Raw genomic sequence first — 15,772 nt, 5'->3', positions numbered from 1 at the left:
CCCAATTTTAAATTATATTAATAATAATTTAGTTGTTTATGATTTAAAAAAGCACTAGCTTTATTCTAAGTACCAGACAAGTATTGTTTAGTTCCACCAAATACAAACAGATATGGTCATAACAATAGCCTTAGGACATAACTGCTGATGTAGTACAACCCACCACTAAGTGTAGTTAACTTTCAAAATCAGCATAGGTAAGTAAATGAGGTGGCCACCCTAGAGATACTATGGTACATTCATTCTGAGAAAAATCAAACTACGAATTGTGTGCTTAAAATGAAACCTCTCCAATAAAAAGTGAAACCTGATACACAGTTGATATACAGAAAAAACAATACACCGAAATTACGGCCATTAGTCATATTTTCTAAAAAAAAATGAAAACCCAAAAAACCCTTACATATACTATTAGGAAACACATAGCTGATTTGATACTTAATGTTCAATATCATATATGATAATTTTCATTTTAGCAGTCACTAGCATTGAAAAAAATATTGGGGAACATAGTGTAAATTAGTATAAAGTTATCAACAATTCCCAGTAGCTAAGATTCCATTATGTATATAGAAATAAAGCCCTTCTGAGATCTATAAAGTCTTTCCAGATTTTACTGTACAAATTTATCATAGGAGGATCTTAAAAATAATCTGATTAGGACAAATATAAAAAAAAATTCTGGACAGCTGTCTGAAGAATACCTCTTTGATCATAGTCTCTCACAAGGACATAAGACCAGCTTTTTTTCCTTGTTTGTTTTTCGGGGTTTTTTTGTACCTTTTCATATACTGAAGATCACTCTTCTATAATTTCAGGCTATTGGTTCTTTCCTTTTCTCTTTGTGGTGTCTCCTTAAGTACTGATAGAGAGAACTACCGATCTTACAGTCTGACTTAAGACTTCTACTCTGTCAAATCCTCAATCAATCCTCTATCAATTATAGGAGTTGATACAGTGCTTTGCCCAGCAGGAAATCATATGTGTGTGTGTGTTCACATTCGCATATGTGTATACATATCCTTGTATCTCCATCTGGAAAAAACAAGAGTACCCATGGTCAGTAAGATAAAAACCTTCTCTAATTCTAGAAAATGAAGAGTCTGAAGCTTGTAGGAGGTATTATAGACCTTTATTTGAAGTGGAGCATTCCTTTGTGGCATGCAGTCCTCATAGATTACTCCAGAACTCAGTGACCATCAGAAAAGTTACTCTCCTCCTCCTCCAGCTGTGAATTAACATTAATTGTAAAGGAATGGTATTCAGTGCTGTGTTTTCAGCACTGAAGAGATTGCAGTGTTCACATATAAGCATAGTCACCCTTCACAAGAAGCTGGAGTTCAAAACTATACTTTACAAAATTCCCGTAATCTCTTGTCTCAGTGTATGAAGCACCAAGCCAGGAAGGTGCTGGCAACATCTTATAACTTGATCCAAACAAAGAAAAGCAGAAATTCCCTTTGGACTGGCTTTTTCAGAATTTATTAATCACACATATCAATTTGAGGAAAAACAGTAAAACCAACTTGTGACATGACAGTTTCAACCAGTGCCAATCATTTGCAAAATACAGACTTGAAGGTGCTATTTAAAATGCTTTTATGTTCGTGTTTGTTAAATACTTAAGGAATGTACAAACTTTCTTAGAAATTAATTATTCATGAATTCTTAATGGATGATGGCATCAAAATCTTTTGATAAGCATAATAAAAAAGCTAGTATCATTAAAAACATAAACAATGATTACATGCTATATAATGTTTTGAGCAAACCAATTATAAAGTCCTGCACAATTTACTGCTACTTGTTTTTGCATCTGATTAAGATAAATGTAGTTATATTTTCCCTAAAGATTGTTTTAAATAAACTATGTCATTCTCAGACTGTCATTTTACATACAGTGAGATTCAATTATGAGTCCAGAGCTGAGTCACCAAGTGAAATACCTATTTGCACAAAATAAATAAATTATATTCCTAAACATGAAGGCCATTTTAGATTCAAAACAGTACACTCACTGCCTGCCCTCCAGAATACAGTAAGTTTACTCCACGTTTGGGGAGGAGATACAACTGTTGCATGTTGCCTAATTAACAACTTCAAATGTTCACTCTCATAGAGGTATCCAAATTCATATTAAACTTTGGCTTTTATTTTCCACTATTCCGGAGACTCCTTCATGTGATGACTCAGAAAGGTGAACAGTTCTATATGTTAGATTACTCCAGAAACTGAAAAACTAACTCAACATGGTATATGAAGAGTTTTATATATATATATACAAAGGTTCTGACTGGGGAGGGGGGGAGATTGAAAAAAAAAAAAAAAAAAAAAGAGAGATTCAAATAAGAATTACTGAGGCCCCCCAACATAAGAAGGACATGGACCTGTTGGAGTGAATCCAGAGGAGGGACACAAGATGATCAGAGGGCTGGAGCACGTCTCCTGTGAAGACAGGCTGAGAGAGTTGACATCGTTCAGCCTGGAGAAGGCTCCAAGGAGACCTTATAGCAACCTTCCAGTACTTAAAATGGGCCTACAGGAAAGATGGGGAGGGACACTTTATCAGGGAGTGTAGCAATAGGACAAGGGGTAATGGTTTTGAACTGAAAGAACGTAGACATAAACTAGGTATTAAGAAGAAATACTTTACTGTGAGGGTGTTGAGACACTGGAACAGTTTACCCAGGGAAGTTGTGGATGCCCCACCCCTGGAAGTGTTCAAGGCCATGTTAGATGGGGCTTTGAGCAACCTGGTTTAGTGGAAGTAGTGGAAGGTGTTCCTGCCCGCGGCAGGGTGGTTGAAACTAGGTGATCTTTAAGGTCCCTTCAAATCCAAATCATGTTATGATTCTGTGAGACTAATGAACTACTTATGACTATGTCTGCTAACATGGTTTAGTATAAGGGACAATGGAAAAAATTGGACAAATCAAAAACAGTTTGCTGGAATTCCATCCTAAATAGAGAATAAATAATGAAAAAAAAAAATGTTTATTCCAGACATCATATTTTTTTGAATCCATAATCTGATAGGTGTAAATATTGCTCGGGTTCATTTCCACAGCCTGTGGTTGTCTGGCCATTCTAAGCCCCAGAGCACAGAGTAGCCTTATGTACTGAACTTCAGTTATGTCATAGAAGAGATGTACAATATGAAATCAATGTTATGCCAACAGCATTTCATTTGTGCATAAAATCCTGCTTGAAGTCAGGCACTGAAAAAAACTGAAAATTGTTACTATTTAAAGACAAAGCTACAGTCATATTTGTCTTCCTCCACACTCCTTAAGCCATTCTTAAACTCCTCAGAGTACTGATATAATGGAAAGCATTATCTAATACGCTCTTACGTATGTAAACTCATTTAGCAAAGACTGAAGGCTCTAATAAAGTAGATCATCATTATCCATTTCCTTGATGCGAATCATAAACACTAAGGAATAGTATAGTATGACAACATATAGTTGATTACTTACAGTGTATGTCAGTGCAATCCTGTTCACCCATTGAAAAGTGCAATTCAATGGCCATGTATTTGCTAGCAATATATTGGTCAAACAGTTATCAAAACCAAACCAAAACAAAACTAGTAAATATGAGTTGTATTCAATTTCATACATTTTTCAGCTTGATGGATATAAATATGTATCACATTTTGAGCAAACTCATCACTGAAGGAAGTTTTTTTTTTATACCTGTGCTTTTCTATTTCCCAATTTAACATAATAATATTTCATCTATTAATGTTTAGTCTTGTAGTACAATAAATATAGTCTTGCTTGCAGTTTGTTGTAAAAAGTCTAACAGTAAACCTAAACATTTAAGTGGTTATAGCTTAACTATAGGCCTTGAATTTACTGGAAATTTTTTTGAACTTGCTGAGAATTTAGTTTCTTAATTGTGTGATCTAATACCTACCCATACCATAGGCGGTAAATCTTAGACTTATTAAGTCCAGGAAACAATCATGAGTAGGCAAAAAAACTGCAACATAATACAGAACTCCTGAGCAATGGGAGAGAAGCTGACAAACTGACAAACAGTGATAAAAGAATAACCCTAGCTGAGCTCAAAACTGAAGAAATCCAGAAAAGAAAGACACTGGTACCATTGGCATTGACATTGTCTTGCCGGGAACTCGGGATATTAACATCCAGCCATGAAGGCTTCTTTCATCCCCTTTGCCTAAGAAAGACTGCTCGGTGATCCTTCAACAATTGGGCGGACTAAAAAGAAAGTCTGAAAAACGGAGCAGCATTAAGATGGCACCACCTGTGTGTTACAATTTTAATTGCATTATTAAGTCCCTCTTTTTAAAATTTATTTTAATGTAGTATTATGGATTTCTGGTGCATAAATTTCATTTTAACTGAACTAGCAGTAGTCTTTAATTGGATTAGTAATGAATTATTGAATCCATTTGTTGTGTTGTATTTTTGGCCATAACACAATTTTGGACATAACAAGTTGGGAAAGAAGTATAACTTGATTCAAAGGTAGTATTTCAGAATGAGTTGTTGGTTTGCTTTTTTTTTTTTTCTGTGTGTGTGTGCCTCATTTAATAGAATGTAGTAACATAGGTGAAATTAGCTCGTTGAGAAAGGACTGTAGTGCTCTTTCTTATTAACGGTCTTGTATACATTAAAAGTGCAGTATACTTAAGCTGAAATAATCAGCAAGAAACAATCCTACATCTTCTGGTGAGACTCTTACAACCAAAATCCAAGGGAGGAAGAAATGATAAAACCAATATAATTTGATTCAGTACTGCTTCGTTTAAATTCCTGGACTCTTTCATGAAGTCTGCAAGATGGTTCAAGGCAGACAGAAAACATGGATGCCCTGAAAAGGTTCAAATCATGGTGGAAAGAAAAAACTGTGAAGACAAAGGTGGAACTCGATCTTCTCAGTTTTCTACATTATTAAGGGGTTCTTCTCAAAATCTGTTTGCAACCCAGGATTTCAGGAAGTCATGAATATTCAATGGACCAGATGCTGTAGCTTAGTTAAGTATCGTTTGTTTTCTTCTCTTTTTGTTTATCAGTTTGAACCCTCATAATTTGTCTAATCATAATTAAGCCTTTTTCCTCAGAAAATACCCAAGAAACTAGATCTCCAAATTGTTTGCCAATAAAAAAAAATAATAACATAAATATATAAAAGTTTCTTTTGAGCTGATTCCACCTCTTACTCAGATGGTTTTGATGTTTGTGATGGTTTTAATTTACTGAAATATGTGAATCCAGAATGATTTATCCTATTAGCCTGGTCAAAAAAAAAACAAACAGTCTTTGTTGTCTCTGAAGTCACTGACTGTAAAAAGGGGAAAAAATACAGTTATTGAAATAAATGTCTGACCAAAGCAAGTGTTACCTAATATGAAAACTTTCTTACTGATGATATGCTTATCCTTTCTAATCCCCAGTGGGTATTTGAAATATGTAAGTCGCATAGTAATACAACACCGATATTAATTTTGTATGGAATGGCACAGCATGATTCTTACTCCCCATGTAGGTTCTAGGTATTCTTATAATCCATTAAACAGTGCAGCAAGTGGATTTTCCTAAGTTTATTTTCATATTAAAGTGTGTTTTCATCCACATAATTTACATTACTTTGTTAGTGAGCTGTCTTCTATGTTTTTTTTCCCAATTTTATATCTGTGTTTTTATGATTTATTTGTTTCTATGGGAATATCTCTATATCTCAAAATGGGGAAAATTTAAAAATTGAAGGCATAATTTTGCAATATAACTGCTGACTTCTTTTAATTTACTTTTTTTATTATTTCTTTCAATTATAGAATATTTAATAATCAAAATTTTCCATAAGATTTGTATGAATTCTCAAAAAAATGCAGATTACAGTAAAAGAATTCACAGTCCCATTTTGAGAAAATGAATATAAATGAAAAGAGAGAATAATTACATTTTTCTTAAAGTGCATGTTTTCATCAGTGTAGCTTAAAGAGAACATATACATGTAATATGTGATATTGACTCATTAAATATCCAGTAATCTTTAAGAAATTTCATTACCTAACTAAAAATTCGTTTTACAGAAAATTCAAAAAAGTAAAAAATATTTTAGTGAATATAGCTCCTAAATGATAAAATATCTTTTGTCACATATACATTTTATAAGCTAAATGTTCATGTATTAAAGTCAAATGAGAGTCAATTCTTTCAAAACATACCTGTCAAAAGCTAACAATATTGATTCTATTACATATAACAGGATTAATGATTAATTTCCTTCATAACTACACTTGGAAAATGAGTATCTGGTCCCATTTCACTTACAATATTATGACTAAAAAAAAAAATATTATAAGAGAATAGGGTGTCAGGGCTTTAGTCCTCAGTTCCAGGTTGAAGACCAAGATCTCCAATCTCCAGGTGGGTGATTCATATTTTTTGGAAGTTGCAGACAGAATCCCAGAATAGTGGATGTTGAAAGAGATCTCAGGAGATTTTCTAGTACAACCCTTCTCATGAAGGGTCAGCTAGAGCAAGTTAACAAGGACCACATTCAGGGAGGTTTTCAGTTTCTCCAAAGATGGAGATGACACAACCTCTCTGGGAAACTTGTTCCAGCATTTAATCATCCCCACAGAGAAAAAGTGTCAAAAGCCTTGTTAAAACCAAGATAAACAACATTCACTGTTGTTCCCTTACCACCAAGACAGTCAGCTCATCATAGAAAAGCTATCAGACTGGTTCATCTCTACCTTTCATAAACCTACACTGACTACATGCAATGACCTCCTTCTCCTTCATGTATTTCTAAGACTATTAACTCCACTAGTGTCTCAGGAACTGAGGCGAGGTTGACCAGCCTTGTAGTTCTCTGAATCCTTCTCACCATTCCTGAAAGCAGGAGAGACATATACCTTTTTCCAGTCTTCAGGAACATCCCTGAACTACCATGGCATTTCCAAGGACAGAGAATGTACTTGCAGTGACATTGGCCAGCTCCCTCAGCACTTGTACATCCCATCATTTACCATGTTCCTGTTCATGTCCAGTTTGCACAAGTTCTCTAAACTGGTCCTTTTCCACCAAGGTGTTTCCCAGTGATTTCAGAGGCCTGAAATCCCTGAAGGCTGGCTGTGTCACTAAGGACTAAGACGAAAAACGCACTGAGTACCTTGGTCTTCCATGTTCTTTGTTACTACGTTTCCTGTCTCATTCTTCCTCTGGCTCATATACTCCTTAGTCTTCCTTTTTGCTGCTGATATATCTATAGAGGCCCATATTGTTGCCCTTCAGGTTGGTTGTCAGATTCAACACCAGATGAGGTTCAGCTTTCTTTTGGAAGATCATATTTCTCTTCTACTTGTCAATTGACTTTATTTTCTCTCCAGTGTTTTTCTTACACATTTCATATATTCATTTTGATTTTTAATTAAGGATAGCATAGTTGAAAAAGATGTTATTTCATTCACACTCAATCACTGAATATACAGTTTTTTGCAATAACTTTCTCATCTGGCTTTTCTCTGCTATTAAATAAAAGTTGGGACAAAGATGAAAGGGTACTCCAACACTGATGGTATAGATCTTCTAACATCCATTAGCCTTAAAGACTGTTTTATAGAAGGATTGTTGGGCAAAAAGATAGTTGTGATCCAAACCAGAACTGGTTAACATGAGTTAACAATGAAGCAGCATGGAAAGTAAGGAGTTCAGTGGCTGAACTTGCTCCCTGATTTTCTTCTGTTTGTCAGCACAGATGCACCCAGGATTTTGGAGACTTTGTCACAGTAAGAAAGTTTAAAAATACGGAATTTTATGTCTGGGAAAGTAGAACAAGACAGAAAGATCTAATTTTCAAGGACATTAAACAAGGAGGAGATGCATGTTTAGGCCACTTATTTATTTCTTAGCCAGATTTAAGCTCTTTTTATTTACAGAATTATCTTCTCCTAGCTTATTATTTTTGTGTACAAATCAAACATAGCCTTAGGGATTAAGAGCTACTGATGTCTTTTTTGGCGTAAAATAAACACAGGAAAATAAATTTGTGGGACAGATTCACAACAGCTCTGTTTTAAGTTATACCTAAATTGGGAGTCTTTTCACATATTTGTGCTTACTTACTTGTATAATGAGAATTACTTTCCTGTTTCTAATAAGCATTAGGAACTTTACTGGCCAAAATGTACAAATACAAAATAAGGAGCGTATTTTATGTCAGATTTTAGGGTTTAAGCCAAACACTAGTTGTCAGAAACTGCTTAAGCTGACTGATGTAAAGCAGGAGAGATTAGAGGAATGTAATCACTCCTTTAAGGTACAGGTATAGAGGTGAAATGGGTTTGACATTAGAAACATATGAGGAATACAACTGAAAAAAAATAGAGCTCTTCAGAAATCAAACTGTTGCACAATGTGCAAAAATTAATATGAAAAAATCAATGAATGAATCTAACCACAAGAATAACAAGATGTATTATATCATAAAAGACATGAATCCAAGAAAGGTATAGTCATGGAAATAAAAAAATCACTTACAGTGACTACTGTTTAAGATTTCTTCACCATTTTTCATCAATACTCCTGGTAAAGGTGGTACCGGAGGGATGATTAGTGAGTTATATTTACCTGTCTCAGCAATAACTGAGTGGAAGTCACCCTGCGTGAACAGAAGAAATGCCCTATGCATACAATTTCATTGTTAATTTTCAGATAAATCTGTGTAATTATGTAGTTGTGTACAGACAGGTAGAATTTCCAATGTAACATCAATACAAAGAAAAATAAATAATTGTAAAGTAAGGCTGTTGAGACGTCTATATATAAAATTTTCACAGGTGTATAACAATGTTCTTACACAAAGAACTATTTAATGAGGCAAAGAAAAATATAAGTATAGGGTCTTTAAAAATTGCTTAGAACTATTATTTCAAGTTAAATATGAGTCATCTGTTATCAAAACACTATGTCTACTTGTAGAATAGCAACAGTAATTTTCCCTGCTGTTGCCCTCAAGGAGAGTTCAGTTTTGGGGGCTTTTTTTTCAAATTTGATTTAAAGGTTATTTTGAAAAAAAAAGACATTTCTAAACACTTTAATATGAAATAAACTTTTAGTTTTTGCTTAATTTGTAAGAAATTTTGATTGCTTCCTTTTGCATAGTTTTCATGAAAAAGTACTTAATGCATAAAACATAGAACTGATTAAACCTCATATTTTCACCCTCAAAGAAATATGTTATAATTTTATGTTGCAATATGAAAAGTGCTATTTTACCGTTTCCATTGTAAAGTGTCTGGATTAGTGTCTAGGGGTTAGTTTTTGCTGTGTAACTGTCTGAAGATGTTGAAAGACAGCAAAGTGACTCTTCTTCTACCTAAGGAAGGATCGACTACGTCTATATATAAATATACACATAATAAATATAAGTAGAAATAAGAATGGAATAGGCAATGTTGTGGCTTTCCACACCTTCATAAAGAGAAGTTCAGGAAGTTTTCAATAACTTCCACATCTGCTTTAAGGAGTAGATGCACTGTCCTCTACTTTGTCCTCATACTATATTTTCTGCCTTAATTCAGCATGAATGACCAAAAATCTCATTATTTTTTCAAATACCAAGGTTTTTCCAGTAATTCCTTCTTCTATATGAATCAATATTAGCAGTATCTTACACTATATATAGCCTCACTTCAATTAAGGTTTATAGTTCTGGGTTAAAAAGAAATAAAAATCGCTCAACTGTTTTCTGCTTGGTTTTGGTTTCAATAACTTAATTCTCAAGTAGCACCCAAAGTCCTTCTCTTTGTTTTTTTCAGTGCCAGCTCTTTTTATTTCTCTTTTCACTCAAATACCACCTAAGAACACAAGAGCTATTCTACTGGGTCAGACCAAATGAATGCTCTCCCTCTCACCTAGTTCCTACACAGCTTCTGCCTCCAGGAATTGCTCTATTCCCAGAGTCCGCAGCATTGTGACAAAAAAAAAAATAAAAATAAAAAAAAACCAAAACTGAACACAAACAAGCAATCAAACAAACAAAAAAACCCGAAGCAACAAAAGCCTTCTGCTTTTAGAAACCTACTACTGCAGTCTTATTCATGTAGAAGTGGGAGGGAATTTAAGGAAAGAAAGTATTTGACCCCTGTGCCTCTGGTAGTCTTTCTCCCACTGTAAGGACTACAAGAGAAGACTCCACTGCCATGACCTGGTGGCTCACCACCAGTTCCTCACCTGGCAGAAATGCCGAGAGCAGAAGCCAACAAACCAAAGTCTTGGCCATCAGCCTAGGTCCCAGACAAAGGCATTTCTCCCCTTTTGTTCTAAGAGCACAGTCCTTAGTATATGCAACCAAATTGCAGCCTCAAACAGCAGGGTCACACCAATGTTGTACCCTCCAACTGCAGTTTTCTTTTTTTTCCTCTGATCCAGGTGTCGTGCCTTCTGGTTGATACCTCGCCTTTCCAAGACTTTTGTACGTACATTAGAAAGAGAGGAGGGATGGTTCTGGTAGCAACTACAAGATACAGGGGAAAACAGGGGATACAGGGGAAAGCTGGAAATTAATAACTAATGATACCTCCTTGATACACTCATGTTTTTTGGACTGAGGCATTCATGTCAAACTCCCAATTGATAATGGCACTATGCGCATCAATACCCACCTACTACATGTCCATTTGTTGATGATAGTACAACAGCCTTTGCCCACTCCCCAAAAAGCCTGAAAGCCTTCAGATGCTTGACAAGCCTGGTTACCTACAGTATAAAATCCTGGACTTTTTCTGTTTACAGCTATGCTGTGTATCTACATGATTCCTGAGTTACAAACAGGTGGAAGGGAGATAATGCTCTTTATGTACCACCAGTTTCACACCTTTCATGTCCATCCACATCTCCAGAAAGATACTTCTCTACAGTGACAGGACATGTACTCTGTAGGAATGTGCTGGGGCACACCTTCTTCTGCCACTGTGAGGGCTTTTATTTGGGTGATAAGGTGCTGTTTTGTAAGGGGGGAGTGGGAGATTCCATTTCCTTCTTTAGTTTTGGTACATATTTTTACTTGGTTCTATAAAAACAGCCTGCTGGCTCCTTGTACACCACTTGCTATTTAGACTGGTCCTTTGAATTCTTTATGCTTTTTTTTTTCTTTTCCTTCCTAATTTTTATGTAGTTCCCTTTCTTGAAATTAAGTATAACTTTTCTCAATTTATCTTGCCTACTTTCTTCTGCTACAACTTTAAGGTTAGTTTTGTTGGGTTTGCTGTTATATTAATATTCCACAAATAACTTTTGGACAGAATCCTGGATGTTATAACCCAATACCAGGTCAGAATGGCATCTTCACTTGTGGGCTTTAAGACTAGTTCTAGACAGCAGCCATTTGTTTCCTCTGAAACTTTTATCTCTGTGTCTCATGCTGGCAAGGCATTTATCCAGCCTACCTGTGTCTAGCTAGAACTCCTACTGTTTCTTCCCATTGTAATCTCACTTAACATTTCCTGAGCGAAATCACTACGCTGCTTAGGGTGTTGATAGCCCAATCCTAATACTCTGCTTTATTTATGAATGCCACCCACAAAGATTCTGAAAAGCTTCTCTTTCTCTGTAATATTTTTTGTGCTGTTCCATTTTATATAATCCTTCACATACAGTGCCACTCCCCAGCCTGTAATCTCTATTGTATTGCTCCCATAAAGTTGACAGCCTGGCAATACTGTAACCCATCGATGTTCTTCCTTTTAAGAGGTTTATGAGATACCTGTTTTCTGAGTTGTTTATGGATGCCAAACACTGTGGTTTCCCATCTTATTTTTTAGCCTTTTAAACTTCTCTGCAAAGGACGCATAAGACTTCCCTCTGTTCTGCCACTTAATACTGTTCATGCTAGTCAACTGGCATTGCAGGCAGTCTAATTTTGCCTGTGTTATTTATTGCTATTGTGTTATTTATTTCCCTCCTGACCTTTTCAGAATTATACTGAATATTGCCCTTTTACTATCTTTCAATCTATCTCCCTTGCTCCCTAAATTAAGGATATTGGTATTTTCCTACTGCAGCTGCCCCTATTTAAGTTTATAGCTATAAGTTGTGAACGTATTTGAAATATTAAAATGTACATGGTACACTTGATTTATCACTATCATGGGATTTTTCACAAAAATCTCTAGCTCTGAAATGTAATATTAAAATAAATATTATTGTTATATTGAACTATTCTACTCATTTGCATACTGTGGTGTGGAACTGCAGAGGGTTATAAGACATATCTGTTTATGATACAGCCTGAAACTTTAGCAATGAATGAATAAATATATTATTTTCCTCCTTACTCATTATGTACACACACACCCCTTTGTGCATACATTCCCACAGATAAAATGGCAATAAAACCAATTAGTTGCAACAAAAAAATCCTCCTTTCTTGTGCAAAATTATAGTTATTAACATTCAGTCAATTTAACACTATGACTACCTAAACCGGTTTTGAAATGGCAGTTGGAAAACTACAAGTCTGCTGATGAAAACTAAATTAAGAGTTATAGTCTCTGCAAAAAATAAGCATAAGACATATACATAGTTTTAAGCTGATGTCTCATCTCTTGTTAAAAAAAGTCAAATCTTATTGCATGGAATAACAGTATCGAATTGCTACTATTGTCTTCATAGTATTGCATAGGAAAATCTCTAGCTGATTAGAAACCTTCATCAGTGAATGAGCATACATAAAATAAAGCAAATTGACGGTAGGTAAAGACTCTTTGAGGCAGGGAAATATAAACGTTTTTGATATAGCATATATATAAGTAAGCACAATGAGAGAAAAATGTATTAGCAATTAATCACTTACATGAACTGGTCTAGGGTGTGATCAACGTTACACTGCAAAGTAATTTTATTTTGAATTTAACTAGGAAATAATGTACAATGCATTCACAAAATCACGGAGTTTCAGAGTTGGAAGGGACCTCTAGAGATCATCTAGTCCAACTCCCCTGCTAAAGCAGGATTGCCTAGAGCACATTACTCAGGACTGCATCCAGGCGCGTCTTGAACATCTCCAGAGAAGGGGACTCCACAACCTCCCTGGGCAGCCTGTGCCAGTGCTCTGCCACCCTCACCATAAAGAAGTGTTTCCATGTATTTGAACGGAACTTCCTATGTTCTAACTTGTGCCCATTACCCCTCGTCCTGTCAATGGGAACCATTGAAAAGAGCCTGGCTCCATCCTCCTTCAACCCACCCTTTAGATACTTGTATGCCATAATAAGGTCTCCCCTCAGTCTTCTCTTCTCCAGGCTAAAGAGTCCCAGCTCTCTCAGCCTTTCCTCATAAGGCAGATGCTCCAAGCCCTTAATCATCTTAGCTGCTCTTCGCTGGACTCGCTCCAGCAGTTCCCTGTCCCTCTTGAACTGGGGAGCCCCAAACTGGACACAGTATTCCAGTTGTGGCCTCACCAGTGCAGAGTAGAGGAGGAGAATGACCTCCCTCGACCTACTGGCCACACTCTTCCCTATGCAGCCCAGGATTCCATTGGCCTTTTTAGCGACAAGGGCACATTGCTGGGCCATGGATAATTTACTGTCTACCACAACCCCCAGATCCTTCTCCTCCGAGCTACTTCCCAGCAGGTCCGCCCCTAACCTGTACTGGTGCTTTGCATTCTTCCTCCCGAGGTGCAGGACCTTGCACTTGCTCCTGTTGAACCTCATTATTATTATTATTCATGGCATATCATCCCGACATTTATCTGCTAAGAATGTATTGTTTTTTCTGAGGACAGACAGGACTTCCTTTGAATTGTACTTGACTGGACACACTTGCTGCTAACAGATCCACTGCGGTCTGACTTGTACTGCCAAACCCAGTTCAGACTAAACAAGCACACAAAGTAATTCAGTCCATTACATAATATATATATCTGAGGTTAGCTATCAACTTTTTCTACAGAGGAACATGAAACAACCTTCCAAAAGTGCTACTGCCATTTAGTTACCATTTAAGTTTATGATTTAAATAATGCTATCTACGTTGAAGGATCAATGATGTATTTAAGCCCACTGACTTAAACAAAAAGTATTTATATTTTCAAAATTTAAATCAAAGCTTGGAAAGGATGGTAATTTTGAAATTATGTTCTCCTAATATTAAATTTACCTTTTGTGTCATTTTTTTTACAAGTTTGTTTAAAGTTTATTTGGAAACATGATGTATATTATGTTATAGTATAATTTTTTAGGATTTTTTTTGATATTATTATTTTTTAGATAATCTGTTTTTTTGGTGTTTTTGTTGTTGTTGTTGTTGTTGCTTTTTTAATAAAAAGTATAGAACTTAATAACTGCCTACGACATCATCAGATTAAACGTAATCAAGTCTAGAACTGGAGGTCTAGTTTCTCCAATATGCTCTTTTTGAATGTGCTAGTACTGAGGTAGTGGAATAGCTCCAGAGTTATCTGTACACTGGCAAATGAAGACAATATGAGCAATGGTTTGACTTCCATCCTTGCAATCCCACAATTCACATGATGAGTCAACAACTCTCTTCTTCATTTGTCTCTCTGTCAGAATATATCATTAATAACATGCTTTCAAGGTTTCTCCATTATCCAGAAAAAAAAATTCAAAACCTTAAAAGCTCTAAAAATGTAGTGTTTCTTGAATAAACTAAAGTGTCTGTAACTTATAAGCAGACCCATCCCAGAAATTAAATAAATATTTTGTTTCTGCCTGATACAAATTTACAAAGAAAAAAAGTAGGTTTTGTGAGAAAGAAAAAGGGTTTTTTGTGAGAAAAAAAGTATTATTACACTGGAATCTCTTCTAGTTATTTCAATTGACCACAGCCCTTGTAAGGTGGTTTGTGAGAGCAGTATCTTCACAGTCACACTTTTTTTGACATAAGAACTGCTACAACCTATTGCTACAGATTGCATGTTTTTGCATTTTTATTGTTATATTTTTACTAACTCATATCATTATGTAAGACTAAAATAAACGTCTTCAATATATTTTTTTGCACTTTTAAAATAAATACTCTGAGTACTTGCTTTCTCGCAATGATGTGCATAGAAGAGAAAAATGTTACCCTACTTTTCTTTTTTTTAAATCCTTCAGGGGTAAACATAAGTGTAAATCCTATTGTCAAATAACAAAACCAGTTCAAGATCCTGCACTGAAAAGGGAAGAAATAGTTACTAAAGTAACCACTTATATTTAGAAACTAACTCCAGAAATAATACTGTAAGAGTGTAGTAGGTATTCCAGACACAGTCCAGAAAGGTCTGAATCAAATTAATGTTAAACAATTTTATTTACTTCCATTGGTGGTTGAGGTTGAATTTCCCTGATTTCCTAGAAATGACAGTTAAGTTATATTCTCAGCAAATTCAGGATGCTTAATGAATTCCTTGGGGAAGCCAGAATGTCTGTAGCACAATTAACTTCCCATTCTTATGTAAATGAGGAGTTTCAGGGTCCCTGGTGGAAGCCTGCTTTTTGGCTACAGTTGGCAAGTGTATGCTATTAAATGACACATGGAGCCTTCGGCTGAAATTTAGACTTCACTAATCTGTGCTGTGACATGTGCAAAGCTGCTTTAGAGGAATGTGAAACACAGTTTTCTAAATGTACCTGATGAAATGAGGATTATTACCCCTGGCTAGACTGTAGTCAGCAGTCTGATTGTCTTTGCCTTTCCTTGGTCTTAACAGAATAAGCACACTGACACTCTTTTTACTCTTTTTATATTTCATATAATATTTCTTTGGGTATACATTGCTT

Source organism: Vanellus vanellus (assembly GCF_965231255.1).
Source record: "Vanellus vanellus genome assembly, chromosome: 1".
Classification (NCBI taxonomy): Eukaryota; Metazoa; Chordata; class Aves; order Charadriiformes; family Charadriidae; genus Vanellus; species Vanellus vanellus.
Note: the sequence above shows the minus strand (reverse complement) of the source record.